The 15,630-nt window shown below is 34.2% G+C and overlaps 1 long non-coding RNA gene across 1 annotated transcript in view; it reads right to left on the bottom strand.

Moving 5' to 3' along the window:
* The window catches only part of LOC309628914, a 133,205-nt gene that overhangs the window by 116,597 nt on the left and 978 nt on the right, over positions 1-15,630 (bottom strand). The window contains exons 2-3 of the long non-coding RNA XR_014244778.1: positions 8,380-8,546; positions 535-2,628 (exon numbers count right to left, since the gene is read on the bottom strand). This is a non-coding gene — a long non-coding RNA (uncharacterized lncRNA). The remainder of the gene's footprint in view (positions 1-534; positions 2,629-8,379; positions 8,547-15,630) is intronic.

Below are 15,630 nucleotides of genomic sequence, written 5' to 3'. Positions count from 1 at the left end.
TGTTGGTGGGACTATAAATTGGTGCAGCCACTATGAAAAAAGTATGGCAGCTCCTCAAACAACTAAAATTAGAACTATTATACCATATGATTCAGTAATTCCACTCCTGGGTATTTATCTGAGGAAAACAAAAACACTAACTCAAAAAGATATATGCTTCCCCGTGTTCATTGTAGCATTATTTACAATAGCTAAGATATGGAAACAACCTAAGTGTCCATCAATGGATGAATGGATAAAGAAATTGTGGTATATATATATAGACAATGTAGTATCATTCAGTCATAAAAAAATCAAATCCTGCTATTTGTGACAACATGGATGGACCTCATGGGCATTTTACTAAGTGAAATAAGTCAGATAAAGACAAATACCCTATCATTTCTTTTACATGTGGAATCTTAAAAAAACAAAACAAAACAAGCTCATAGATACAGAGAACAGATTGGTAGACTCCAGAGACAGAGGGTGGGGATGGGAGAAATTAAAAAAATAATAATAATCCAATGCCAGGGGTATTCTCTTGACACATACCAGTATATGCTCCAATGCAAGTAGCTCTTCTGGTGGAGTGTCTTTCCTCCATAATCAGGCCCAGCACGTCCCCATTCAGGTTACGCTGGGACTTAACCCTCGCTGTTGCGCTGGCACCCAGGGCAGGTGGTGGGTTTTAAAAGGAAAAAAAAGGATACCCATAGCAGTATTGCATAAATGCAACAATGTGTGTTTTAAGAAAATGAGACAGAAGGAAAAATATAAAGCAGAAAAATACAAAGGGCCATTAAACATTTGAAAAATTATTCAAGTTTATATGTAATCTAAAACGCAATTTAATACTCAATCAGCAAATATTTATAAATAAAAAATAGTCAAGGAAAAACAATAATGAGATACCACCACACACTTCTTAGGATGGCCAAAAATAAATAAATACATGTGTATTTTGACTCAGTTAAGTCTGATATGTAGACTTAAATTCTGCATGTTTAGGCGGTCCAGTAGTTAAGACTTCGCCTTCCAATGCAGGGGGTGTGGGGTTGATCCCTGGTTGGGGAGCTAAGATCCCACATGCCTTGCGGCCAAAAAACCAGAACATAAAACAGAAGCAATATTGTAATAAATTCAATAAAGACTTTAAAAATGGTCCACATCAAAAAAATCTTTAGAAAAATAAAAACTCCTAGGTAATACCACTGCAATTGGTCCATACACCAAATTATATGCAGCAATACTGTAAAGTGTTTCAATTGATTTAGTAACAACCAACCAAAAGAGGAGCATTTGCTTATAATTCAAGGGATTTGGAGGATGGAGGGAGGATGGGATTCTTCAAGCTCACAAAGGTCAAGCTAACAGGAACTAAAAATAATGCCAGACTATATTTTAGTAAACCTTCCTTTTTAGTGTTTTTACAGGCCCAGGTTGGAATAAAAAAATAACCAAAAATATTGGGTAACAGTTTTGTACTGGTAGACCATAGGTTTTGCTTATTCCATCCTGATATAGATGGATTATGATAAAGAATTAGCTTTGACAAACAGTTGATTTGAAAAGGACTCTGAGACCAATTTAGGCTTTTAGAGATGCAAAGGAAATTTGTTTCTATATAACTATTTCTCCAAAGCTTAGATTTTATATTTTTCTTACATTTTAAGATTTTTTTCCCTTTTATATAAAGCATATCTAGTTGCTAAAACAGTAGAAGATATAAACAGACATAAGTAGATGTAATTTATATTTCTTATATAATAATTGTGATATTTGAATAAGGTTTTAGTACATTTGCCTCCCACTCATCACACAAATACAGAGTAACAGATCTTAATTGACAACTTGTTAGAAACCACGTGGTGTTTCATAGTGTACTGTTCCCTCAGTTGGAGGTAGTTTTGGATGGAGAACTAAATCTCTAACAAGGCAACATTCTTTCCTAGTTCTGTTAAAGAAAAACAAAAGTAATAAAATATTTACATTCAATAGTGTTCAGTTAAACGGAGGACATGTAAGTGGGTTCAAACATGACATGAAATTAAACAATTAAACATGTTTTTGCAAATTTTGTCTGTTTTTAAACATCTGGAAGCTAGCCAAAAACATCTGAAGAATTCATGCCAAATTAATTGTTTCCCTGGGGAGGAAAAGACATAAATAAGTTGACAAAACCAATATTTATAAACATTGATTGTCTGAATACCTTTCCTGGATTAACTTTGGGTAAGGTATGAACATGAATATAAGTTCATCATGAACCAATCCTGGAATAGAGACACCTGCATCTGAAGTGCAAACTTGGAAATAATAACATACACCTGCTAGGAATGTGGATTAATTTCCATTAGATACAGTACAGATGGGACCAGATAGAAGGAAGACAGCAAGGCCACATTCATAGTTGCCCTCATGGGGTAAGCAGAATTATAGGAAGGAAGCAGGGATTGCGGCCTGTGAAAAAGGGAGAAAAGGTCAGACTAGGCGCAGATGTAGAAATGACAGCCATTATTTGAGAATCAGTGGTTTTCCAAAGCAGCCTTTCTGGGACGCACCAGGCAAGAATAGTCACAGCAAACTGAAAGTTGGCAGGTAGCAGGCCAATCTCCTGGATGTCAATTTGCATTTAACAGTCCTTCACTAAAAAAAAAAAAAAAAGAGAGAGAGAAGAGGATTATGACACACACACTTTAATAAAAAGTGCAAAGAACATGAAGATGCTCTTTACCTACAAATATATATCACGAATACATATACATTAGGATATATTTACATTAGGTACAAATTATGAAGCATATACCATGTACCAGCAACCTTACATGCAATATATCAATGAGACTCTAAAAATACAGCAAGGCACTGTAATATTCCTATTTTCACTGATGAAGAAACTGAGTCTCAGTAACGTTAACTTGCATACAGGCACATTGCCAGAAATTGGCAAGTGTGGGATTTGAATGTAAAAGATTCTAGTTCTCAACTCCTATGCCTTAACACACATTCTATATGGTCTCAAAATTAACATATGATATGCAAAATTGAGTAATGATTCAACTTAAATACTAATGCTGATATTGGTTGTTGGCAGAGGTATAAACAGAAACTCTCAGTGTTAAGGTAAACAAAAGTTACTATAACTTTTATGAATAATATTTTTAAAATAATTATCAACAATCAAATAATCCCTTTGAGACAATTCTACTTCTAAGAATTTATTCAAAAGAAATAAGAATGGACTTAAGATTCCATTACAAGGTTCTTTTTCTTTAAAACGACAAATAAAGACTGAAGGTCTCAAAACAGGGTCTTGGTAAAATAAAGTATAGTACATCCAGGAGAACGTTATATGACCTTGAATGATACACTGAACATTGTAAATGGGTTGGAAGGAGGGCTTTCAAGGTAACACAGGGCAAAGATCTCTGTATCATTAAACCAGAATGCCTTTATACATACATGCAGTTTAAGAAAGAATTACTGTAGGCACTTCCCTTATTCCAAATTGGGGAGGAATAGTATATTCATATTGTTGGGGGACTTTAAGTTTATTTCCCTTTCAAAGACTCCAAGAGGGTAAGAGAAGATCAAATTGAAATTTTAGACTCTCTTTCTAAAGAACTGGACTTCGACCTCAGATTTGAACCCGGACAGTCTTAAAGATTGAACTCTTAAGCATCATCCTGTATTTTTAGTTAAAGGCTACTTTTCCAGGGGATAAAATGTGCCAAGCACTGATCTAAGTACTCTGCAAATACTGACTCATTTTAGTCTAATGCTGCTATGACCGTATGTGGTTGAAACCCTGTGACACAACTTCATGCAGATGTGAAGCAGCAGCATGGGGGTCAAGCCGCGGTCACACAGCTGACAAGAAGCAGAGCCAAGGCTTTCAGCATGAAAAAGTCTGACACCAGAACTATGCTTAACCACTGTGTTAAGATGCCTGCATATTCTCTGTGTTCCCTCTACCTCCTCCACAGCCTCTAGGCCCTCATTCCATTATCCCTAAAACTTCTGGATTGCTTTGGTTTGTACTATTATTTACATATCACCACTATGTTTCACAATTTTCTCCTTCCACATTCTGTCACCTTAATTTCCAGTGTAGTTAAATTGGTTTTTACAAAGATTTTAAAATTCACTAATTTTATCAAGTGCCCCACTCATCTCTTTGCTAAAGCTTGTGTCTAAACTGGCTTATTAGCATCATGTTTGCTGAATTTACAAATTTCTCTGTTGCCTTCATGCTTGATTAAGATTGTACTTGATCTAAAATTCTTGAATTACACTTCACTTTCCTGATGATTTTGAAACAATGCTACTTCCCTTTCTGATTTTTATGTTGTTACAACTGGGTCCTGAAGCCAGCCTTATTTATTCCAGCTTATAGACAAATTGAATTTTCCCCCTGAATGCCTTAGGATTATTTATTGTTTTCTTGAAGTACAATTGTGTTAACTGACCTGGTTTTAGCTTGTAGTGTCAAGTTTTCAGTTATTTTATGCAAGTTTTCTTAAATTGTCTCTTTGCAAAACTTTTCCATTAGTTTCTGCTTTTGTGTATCGTATTCCACTTGTTTGGTTTTCTTTACAAGGGTCAGCAATAATGTGTACATTAGACCATTTTTTCCATCATGCAGTTATTATTTTCTTTCAAAACTTTACACATTTTTACATTTCACTTGGCTTAATTTTCTTAATTCTCTCCTCTGTCTCCCTATTTTAAGAGGATATATTTTTATTTGCTTCCAATGTAACTTTTATTTCTGTAATGACATTTTTCTCCTTCATAGGTAAATATATAAATATATTAATTCTGCCACATAACTTTTCATTTCTTTGCATTGTCTCCCTTTTCCTCTAATTCTTGTATTTCACTGTGCTATCTTGTTTCACTGAGATGTTTCATTGGTATTTACTTCAATTTACTTGATATAACAGTAAACTGTGTACTCCAAATCTCACCTACTTCAGGCTATAATCTTTTTATCATGTTTCTATATGTTCACAAATTTCTCACATTTTATTTTCAGTTATCTTTTGCCAAGGCCCATTATATTTCTTTTTATGAATCCAAAACCTTCTACCTAGACAAGTTCTTTGCAAAAGTTTAATGTTTAGTGTAAAGAAGGAAGTGGAGTATTGAGTTAGGGTGATGGACAGATTAAGAATTAGGCACCTTAAACTTTAACTCTTGTCATTTTCTCATGAGCATCTCCACTGTGGCAGGATGCAACTCTGGGATAGCTAGAAGGCTCACAGTGGGTCTGCTTGGTGTGTTTGGACCTTTTCAATTTCAAGGAAACAGATGCACACATAAGCTCAAACTGTATTAAGGGATTATCTGAATTCTTCTTATCTAGAGTCTGAAAATTCCAAGGCAGAGCTGGCCAGCACACAGGAGTCAGAATTTCAAACAGAGGCATCAGTACTTGGTTGGAGTTGGAAGACTTTTGGCTACCCTGTTTTCTTCTTGGCTTCATCCATTTCCAGGAGTTCTAGACTTTAATACTCCTCTCACCAAATTTGGCAGACAATGCAGTAACTATTCAATATCTATTTTCTCTTTCTTCTTTACTAATAGAAGCATAGTTTGGTTTAGAACTGCAGTGTGTCCAGTTACGTGATATCCATCTTCCCAGGCTGTGTAACAGTGAGGGGTGACCATCAGCCTGTCCTTGAAATGAAAGATCTCTATTGCATGTAATCCAGGAATGATACTATTTTCCTGAAACAATTAAATAGCTTGAGCTGACCCAAGTCTTGGTTCCTTGCCCTTTCCATTTTATTCTGCCTCCAGATGGAGCAGTCATTCTGTGAATATAAGAGCCACATAATGGGGAGAACAGAGAATGGCCCTGGACACAGCCCGAGTCTCTGATGTCTTTTTTTTAAACTGAGGTATAATGGACTTATAATATTATATTAGTTTCAGGTGTACAACACAATGACTTGATATTTGTATATATGGTGAAATGATCACTGCAATAAATCCATCACCATATGTAATCGCATTTTTTTCCCGTAATGAGAACTTTTAAGATTTACTCTCTTAGCAACTTCCAAATATGCACTACAGTATTAATATAGTTACAGTACTGTGCCTTATATCCCCATGACTTATTTATTTTATAACTGGAGGTTTGTATTTGTTGACCCCCTTCATCCATTCTGCCCCTCCCCTCCACCCCACCCCTACCTCTGGCAACCATCAGTATATTCTCTGTATCTATGAGCTTTTTTGTTTTAGATTTCACATATAAGTGAGATCATACAGTATTTGTCTGTCTAACTTATTTCATAATGCCATCAAGGTCCATCTATGTTGTCACAAATGGCAAGATTTCATTCTTTTTTATGGTTGAACCATTCTCTCTCTCTCTCTCCATACATACATATTTTCACATTCTCTTTATCCACTCATCCATCAATGGACACTTAAGTTGTTTCCATGTCTTGGCTATTGTAAACAATGATGCAATGAACATGCGGGTGCATATATCTTTTTGAGTTAGTGTTTCCGTTTTCTTCAGATAAATACCCAGAAGTAAAATTGCTGGATCATACGGTAGTTCTGTTTTCATTTTTTTCTGGAACCTCCATACTATTTTCCATAGTGGCTGTAACAATTTGCATTCCCATCAACAGTGCAAAAGTGTTCCCTTTTCTCCACATCCTCACCAACACTTATTTCTTGTCTTTTTGATAATAGCCACTCTAACAAGTGTGAGGTGATATCTCATTGGGATTTTGATTTGAATTTCCCTGATGATTAATGATGTTGAACATCTTTTCATGTGTCTGTTGATCATCTGTATGTCTTCACTGGAAAAACTTCTTTTCAGATCTTCTGCCCATTGTTTAATCATATTGTTTGGCTTTTTGCTATTGAGTTGTATGAGTTCTTTATATATTTTGATATTAATCATTTATCAGATGTTTTATGATGGTTTTTAATGACGGCACTAGCACTGAACTTGCTTTGTCTTATGCTCTAGAAATTATAAGAGAAAAAGAGACCTTATTTTTTTAAGAGACTAAAGTTGAATACCTGATACAGAGAAATCACAAAATCCTAAATGACATGGGTAACTCACACAAAATTAAAAAAAGAAAGCTTTGACTTCTGGAAGTTTGAAGTTCAGTCTAATTCATTTTGTTGGTTGATAGGCTCATTCCTAAACAAATAACAATATCTGGGAGATAGGGGTGGTGGGGGGAGGCTAGACTTTCATTCTCAACTATAAAGTCAAGGATGGAATTAGCTTTACCTGGACCAAGGAGACTACAAATGAAACATACACACACACACACACACACACACACCCCAGGGCATCACTATGATGAGAAGAGTGAATATATGCTAGAGAGGTAAAAACACTCCCCAGGATAAGGGTGTGTGTGTATGTATGTAAGATAATTAAATTTTATTTAACTTCAGCTGACAAATATCAGCAGCAGCAAGTTGCAATCCATAGTTTCTCATCTAACTTGTCTCACTAAAGGCAAGCTTTTGCAGAGATGGAATGCTTGCATAATTTCTAGCTTCTACTCTAACCTAAGTATTGTCAAAGTTCAGGAGGTTTCTACAACCAGCTCCTACACTGTGATCTATTTGTTCAAAATATTTGGTTTTACTCCTCAGTTTATGCATTGTCGTTTCAAAAATCTAGTTCCCTGCTGAATCTGGCCAAAGTCTGGTACTTTCATTCATGTACTGAGGTTGCAGGTTTTGGCGCTTCTCAATTTTGGTTAAAATGGAGTTTGTTCACTTGTTTTGTTTGGTTTGGTTTTTTTTTTTAAACATTATTTCTGCTTATTGTTCTTATTGTTACTGGTTCTAATTAGGAGATGACAAGAAATCTTTACCATCTTAAACCAGAAGTATATCATATACTATTTACATCCACAAAAAATACGTATCTTACTCCTGAATTTATGTTCTAGATTTCAGATTGATTTATTCTTAATATAAAGGTATAAGTTGCTGAAATACAGTTTTTGTCATGCCAATTCTATCCTCAGACCATCAAAAGCAATTTTATCAGAAGATAAAATCCAATAGTCTTACCTTGGAATGTATGTACTTACGAAAAGCAAATTCAACTACACAGTGTCTCCAGTTCTGCTCTGTGCTTCTTCAAGTTTATGAGTGCACACAAGCTATATTTAAAATGTTCTATCTAAAAGGTTTACTCTGTTCAAAATGTTCTCTTGGTTAATGAACAGTGTGTCAATATTGATAAGCCAATACCATGGAAAAGCCTCCTGCATTGACTCTACAACCAGATATGATCACTTTGAATTTCTGTGTTACTGTGACACTTAGCATACTCTGTTCCACATTTTATTTATTTAAATATGTGTGTTTTTCAATGTTGAAATGTCTTACCTTCCTTAGTAGATATTTATATCCTTTAGGGCAGCATCTTTCTAGTCTTCATGAATACTTGAACTTTCATGGTGACGCTTAATTTAGGAGGTCTTCAGCAATTACTCGTTGGACTACATTTTTTAAATTAAATTTTAAAAAAGAGTTGTATTAAACAACTTCCATTTCTGTACAAGTAAAAAAAGAATCAGTTTAGTCACTCCAAGTTCCAATTTAACCTTTAACTTATAATCACCCTGAAGTTACAGAGACTAAATAAAATTGACAGAAAAAATAGGAATTGATGTTGATAGCATAAACTTGAATAAGTAGGTATATGTTAATGGGAAATTAAACAACAACAATAAAAAACACAAAACACCATGAGGATTCTGTTTGATTTCCTACCCCAGATACCCTGAATCAGGAGTGATCAGACTCTTGGAAACACAACGGTGCTGCATATATACCTCCATCAGAGACATCACTTTTGAGCTAACGTCTTCCAAACCTACAACCCCTTCAGATCTTTTTTCTAAGCTGCTGTTCTGCCTTCTAGATATTGTCTGAAGACACAGACGTGAAATGTCCACTCCTTCATGAAAGTCATATTAAAAACAAACTTACTGTCTTTCCCCACTTGATAACTGTGTTTCCTTTTACATTTTCTATCCACCTTATATTTTTAGACAATTGTTCTGCATATCTAATGCTGCATACAAAACCCTTAAACTTAGTGGTGTAAAACAACAATTATTTTGTTCACAGATCTGGTGTCTGGGCTGGTGCTTCAGCAGGACCAACTTGATTCTAGTCCACTTTGTATGAGCTGGGGAAGCTTGAAGCCTGTATGCCAGTGCCTTGGCTGGGATGCTTCTGCTAGGAAGTCTTGGCCGAGCACCAGAATGGCCAGGAGTCCTTGGGCATCTCTCTTTATTTCTATGTGATTTTCCAACATAGTATTTTCAAGGTAGTTGGACTTGTCACATGGACACTCAGGCTTCAAAGCATGTGTTCCAAGAGTGGCCAAGGGAAAGCTGTGTCCTTGATATGACTTTGCCTTCGAATTTACATAGTTGGACTTCCATGATACTCTTTGGTTTGGCGCAGTCTCAAGCTCCTTCCCAGATTCAAAAGGAGGGACCATAGATACCAATTGCCCATGAAAGAAAGTGTGATGTCTTACTGCAAATATTGTTCTGGCCACTGATAAAAAATACAATTTGTCCTAGCAAATTTATCTTGCTCTCAGATATCTGCTGAAAACTGTAGTTACTTGTAGTAGGATAGGACTCCATAAATATTTATTGTGTTTCAAGAAGGATTAATCTTCTAGAATAAATTACTAATAATTATTTTTGGCTGTGGATGTTCCTATGCTTAACAATTATTACTGTTGTTTTCAAATTTTCTACCTGCTTGTACTTTTGCCTCTTTTTATTCCTTTTTAAAATTCTTATTATGTAGATTTATTATGAATTTTAAAATAACTAATGTGTAAGATATAATATGCATCTATTTAATCGACACATAATGACTGATATATTTTTCATATTTTCTTTTTTTTAATAAATTTTTTATTTTATTTATTTATTTTTAGCTGCATTGGGCCTTTGTTGCCATACGTGGGCTTTCTCTAGTTGCGGTGCATGGGCTTCTCATTGTAGTGGTTTCTCTTCTTGCAGAGCATAGACTCTAGGCGCACGGGCTTCAGTTGTGGCTCACGGGCGCTAGACTGCAGGCTCAGTAGTTGTGGCGCACGGGCTTAGTTGCTCCACGGCACGTGGGATCTTCCCCGACCAGGGCTCGAACCCGTGTCCCCTGCATTGGCAGGCAGATTCTTAACCACTGCACCACCAGGGAAGCCCTTCATATTTTCTTCATATCGTTTATCATCACATTTCTTTCACTCTCACTTTCACTTTGCTCTCCAATTCTTTCATTAAAACTTTAGGCATGAAATAAAAGTTTTCTGGATTATTTTCCCCAATGCATTTATCCCTTCCTCTTTAATCTACCTAAAATTCATTTTTGAATATGGTATGATATAGGAAAATTGTACTTTTCCACATGGATAAAAGTCATCCCATCATGACTTATCATATATTCTATCCTGCCACTAATACTTTTTAATTAGCTTGAGATTATAACTTATATATAATAAAGTTCACCAATTTTACATGTATGATTTGAAAGTATTGACAGATGCATGCAGTCATGTAATTATAACAACAGCTATAATATAGAACACTTCTATAACCCAAAAATTTACCTCCCCAACCTCATCCCTGAGAAAGCATTGATTAGCTGTCTGTCACTATGGTTTTATCTCTTTTACAAATTCAATAAATGGAATCATAAAGTATATACCATGTACATCTGGCTTCGTAAACTTAAATGTAATGCTTTTGATATTCACACATCCATGTTGTTGTTCTAGATCAATAGTTCATTCCTCTAGTTATTGAGTACTGTAGACTAAATGGATATATCATTTTTTTTTAAGTATTTGCCAGTTGATGGATGTTTGGGTTCTTTCCAGTTTTTAACTATTATGAATCAAGCTGCTATTATGAATATTCACACATGTTTATATGGATATATCTTTTCTGTTTGAGTAGATACATTTCTCTTGGGTTTCCAGATTCATATCATAAATGCATGCTCAAATTTATAAGAAATTATCAAACCATTTTTTAAAGTGGTCCACCAGAAATAGATGGGGCTGCAGTTTATCTGTATCCTCACCAACATGTGTAGTGTCTGTTATTTTTAATATAGCCATTCTAGTGGATGTGCAGTAGTATCTCATTATGATTTTATTGTGCATTTTTCTCATGATTGATGATTTTGAGCATCTTTTCATGTGCTTCTTTACTATTTGTATATCTTTCCTAGTGAAGAGTCTGTTCATCTTTTGTCTATTTTTAATCAGGTGATTTGTCTTAATTGCAAGGAAAAGAAAAGTCTTTGTCAGTAGTTGTGCAATCATTTTCCCATATTGTAGCATTCATTTTCGTTTTATTGACAGTGTCTTTAAAAGAGCAAAAGGTTTCAATTTTGGTGCAGTTTTTATGTAAAAATATGAAATTTGAAGTAGTCAGGCTTTACTCGTCCCATGTTAAATAAAGGTTTGCAGAAAACATTTTTAGAAGTCAATAGATCATATCAAAAATGATAAATCAAAAAATCACATTATAAACATTTTGCTTAAAAATATAGAAGAGACTTACACCAAGACACATTATAATTAGAGTGCCAAAAGTTAAAGACAAAGAGAGAATCTTAAAAGCAACAAGAAAAACAGCTTGTTATGTGCTCTGTACAAGGGAACCTCCATAAGACAATTAGCAGAATTTTCAGCAGAAACTTTGCAGGTCAGAAGGGAGGGGCACAACATATTCAAAGTGCTGACAGAAAAGAAAAACAAACAAACTGCCAACCAAGGATACTCTACCAAACAAACTGCCAACCAAGGATACTCTACCCAGCAAAGTTGCCATTCAGAATTGAAGGAGAGATAGAGTTTTCAACAGAAGCAAAACTTAAAGGAGTTTATCACCACTAGACCAGGCTTAGAAGAAATGTTAAAGGGAGTTTTTTAAAACTAAAACAAAAGAGTATTAATTAGTAACAGGAAAACCTATAAAGGTATGATTCTCACTGGAAAAGGTAAATATATAGTAAAATTCAGAATGATCTAATGTTGTAAAGGTGCTAGGTTAATCAGTAATAAAGTTAGTGTGAAAATTAAAAGAAAAATGTAGTAAAAATAACTATGATAATTTTTAATGGATACATAAGATAAAAATATGTAAATTGTGTCATCAAAAACATAAAATTACAAAATTACAGGAGGGGAGTGAAAATGTAGACCTATGGAATGTGCTCAAAATTAAGTTGTTATCAACTTAAAATAGCTTGTTATAAATATAAGTTGTTTCATGTAAGCCTCATGGTAACCACAAAGCAAAAATCTATAGTATATACACAAAAAATAAAGAGAAAGGAATCTAAGAATACCATGACAGAAAATCATCAAATCAAAAAGGAAGGGAGTAAGAGAAGAAAGAAATAAAGGAACTATGAAAGAGCCAGAAAACAAAATGGCAATGACTACATATCGATACCTGTGAGTAATTATCTTAAATGTAAATGGACTAGTTCTCCAATGAAAGGATATAAAGTAGCTGAATGATTTTTTTTTAAAAAGACCCATCTATATGCTGTCTACAAGAGACTCACTTCAGAAGTAAGGACACAGACGGACTGAAAGTGAAGGAATGGAAAAAGATATTCCATGCAAATGGAAACCAAAAAATAGCTGGGGTAGCTATACATATATCAGACAAAATAGACTTTAACGCAAAGACTGTGATAAGAGACAAAGAAGGTCATTATGTAATGATAAAGGGGTCAGTCCAAGAGAATATAAAATTTGTAAATATTTATGAATTCAACACAGGAGCACCTATATATATAAAGCAAATATTAACAGACCTAAAGAGAGAAATACTAAAGAGAAAGCAATACTATAATAGTACAGGACTTTAATAATCAACTTTCATCAATGGATAAATTATCCAGACAGAAACCAATAAAGAAACATTGGCCTTACAGGACACATTAGGTCAGATAGACTTAACAGACACACAGAACATTCATCTAAAAGCAAGAGAATACACATTCTTTTCAAGTGTACATGGAACATTCTCCAGGTCATTTCATATATTTTAGGCCAGAAAACAAGTTTTAATAAATTTAAGAAGGCCAAAATCATATCAAGTTATTTTTTGACCTCAATGATATTTAACTAGAAATTAATTACAAGAAAACTGAAGAATTGACAAATATGTGGAGATTAAATAACATAGTAGTGAACAATCAATGGGTCAAAGAAGAAATCAAAAGAGGTATCAAAATATACCTTGAGACAAATTAAAATAAAAATACAACATACCAAAACTAATTAGGACCAGGACAGGACAGCATGACAGGGGAATTCTACCAAACATATAAAGAAGAGATAATACCTATCCTTCTCAAACTATTCCAAAAAATTGAAGAGGATGGAACACTCCCAAATTTGTTCAACAAGGCCACCATTTCTGTGATACCAAAACCAGACAAAGACACTACAAAAAAGAAAATTACAGGCCAGCATCTCTGATGAATATAGATGCAGAATTTCTCAACAAAATATTAGCAAACCAAATTCAACAATACATTAAAAGGATGATACAACATGATCAAGTGGGATTATTCCAGAAACTCACATTAACAAAATTGAGGGCAAAAATCATATGAACACCTCAATAGATGCAGAAAAAGCAATGGAGAAAATTCAACATCCATTTATGATAAAAACTCTCAACAAAGTGGGTATAGAAGGAATGTACCTCAGCATAATAAAGACCATATATGACAAGCCCACGGCTAACCATCATACTCGGCAGTGAAAAGCTGAAGCCCTCTAAAATCAGGAAGAAGACAAGGAAGCCTACTCTCACCATTTTTATGCAACATAGTATTGGAATTCCTAGCCAGAGAAATTTGGTAAAGAAAGAAATAAAAGACATCCAATAAAAAAGGAAAAAGTAAAATTGTCACTATTTGCAGATGGCATGATATTATATATAATAAACCCTAAAGACTCCATTAAAAAACTGTTAGAATAATCAAATTCATTAAAGTTGTAGGGTATAAAATCATTACAGAGAAATATGTTGTATTTCTATACACTAATAACAAAAAAATCTGAAAAATAAATTAAGAAAACAATCTCATTTACAATTTTATCAAAAAGAATAAAAATACAGAAAAATATTTTAACCAAGGAAGTGAAAACCCTATACACAGAAAATTATAAGACACTAATGAAAGAAACTGAAAATGACATAAATTTTTAAAAAAAGATATTCCATGTTTATGGATTAGAAGAGTTAATATCATTAAAATGTCCATAGTACCCAAAGCAATCTATAGATTCACTGCAATCCCTATCAAAATCCCACTGGCATTTTCCAAAGAAATAGAACAAACAATTAAAAAAATTGTACAAAACTACAAAAGACCCCAAATAGTCAAAACAATCTCAAGAAAGAAAAAAAAAAATAGCTAGAGGAATCACAACTTGATTTAAAAATATATGATAAAGCTGTAGTAATCAAAACAGTATAGTATTAGCATAGAAACAGAAACATAAATCAATGTTATAGTATAGAGCCCAGAAATGAGCCCACAAATATATGACCAATTAATTTATGACAAAGGAGTTATGAATATACAATGGGGAAAGTTACAGTCTCTTCAATTAATGGTGCTGGGAAACTGGACAGCCACATCCAAAATGACGAAAATGGACCATTATCCACACACAAAAGTTAACTCAAAAGAGATTAAAGTCTTGACCATAAGACCTAAAACCACAAAACTCCTAGAAGGAAACACAGGGGCAACCTCCTCGATATAGGATTTCGTGATAATTTCTGGATTTGACACCAAAACAAAAGCAACAAAAGCAAAAATAAACAAGTGGAACTAGATCAAGTTAAAAATCTACACAGCAAAAGAAACCATCAACAAAATAAGAAGGCAACCTACAAAATGGAAGAAATTATTTGCAAATCATGTATATGATAAGGGACTAATATGCAAAATATATAATGAATTCAAACTCAGTAACACAAAAAGCAAACAATATGATTAAAAAATGGGCTGAAGAGCTGAGTACACATTTTTCCAAAGAAGACAGACAGATGGCCAACAGGTACATGAAAAAATGTTCAACATCACTAATCATCAGGGAAATGCAAATCAAAACTACAATGAGCTAACACCTCAATACCTGCCAAAATGGCTATCATCAAAAAGACGAGAAATGACAAGTATTGGGTAGGATGTGGAGTAAAGGTAACCATTATGCCCTGTTGGTGGGAATGCAAATTAACACAGCTGCTGTGGAAAACAGTGTGAAAGTTTCTCAAAAAATGAAAAACAGAACTACCATATGATCCAGCAATTCCACTTCTGGCTATTTACCCAAAGAAACTAAAAACACTAACTTGAAAAGATATATGTACCCCCATATTCATTGCAGCATTATTTACAATAGCCAAGACACGGAAAGAAGATGTCAAAATATAAGACACAGAAAATTTGAAATTTATACAGTATACCCCCATTAGCATGGGCCAAAGGGGGTTGGGGTGCTCTTGGAATATAAATGTTCCTTCTCTATTCTCCCCACTTTCAAAAGGAGAAGTCAAGAGA

The sequence above is a fragment of the Balaenoptera borealis genome, assembly GCF_965194805.1.
Source record: "Balaenoptera borealis genome assembly, chromosome: 5".
Lineage (NCBI taxonomy): Eukaryota > Metazoa > Chordata > Mammalia > Artiodactyla > Balaenopteridae > Balaenoptera > Balaenoptera borealis.
Note: the sequence above shows the minus strand (reverse complement) of the source record. Positions and strands in the feature narration are given on the sequence as shown.